The sequence below is a fragment of the Elephantulus edwardii genome, unplaced genomic scaffold, assembly GCF_000299155.1.
Source record: "Elephantulus edwardii isolate Elephantulus edwardi_28Jun2011 unplaced genomic scaffold, EleEdw1.0 scaffold00447, whole genome shotgun sequence".
NCBI classification, from domain to species: Eukaryota; Metazoa; Chordata; class Mammalia; order Macroscelidea; family Macroscelididae; genus Elephantulus; species Elephantulus edwardii.
In genome coordinates this window covers 969,125-969,618 of record NW_006400197.1, presented here as the reverse complement: position 1 = coordinate 969,618, position 494 = coordinate 969,125, and positions in this window count along the sequence as shown.

The following is a 494-nucleotide window of genomic DNA, read 5'->3' as shown; positions in this document are numbered from 1 at the left end:
GGGAGGGTTTGTAAAACAATGAAAGAATTTTTCTTTTACTTTTACAAGAGGGTAATGTTCTGGGGGGAGGCTTGAGAGGGGAGAAATGTGCAACAATGGATGAATGGAAATCAAAAGCCTCTGTAAATTTTAACTGAAATTAATAATAAATTTAAATGTAAAAAAAATTGTTAGAGTAAGGATGGCAATGGATTTATAACTGCTAATGCTAATAACACTACATTTTGGCATGGAGGAGGAATAGTGGAACTGTATCCACATTTACAACATTCTTCTTACCAAAACCATTTATGGAAAATAGGAACTCCATTGGAACATATATCTCTTGATTGGAAATGATCATACTGTTAATATTTCTAGCCTTAAGCTTAAAATATTATAATGTTCAAAATCATTTGCTATGTATTTGTTTAAATTTTTCCCTCTTTTAACAACTGGGATCTAGAGGGAAGAGAAAAGACCAGAGAATGGCCAAAATTATTGGGGCAGCTATT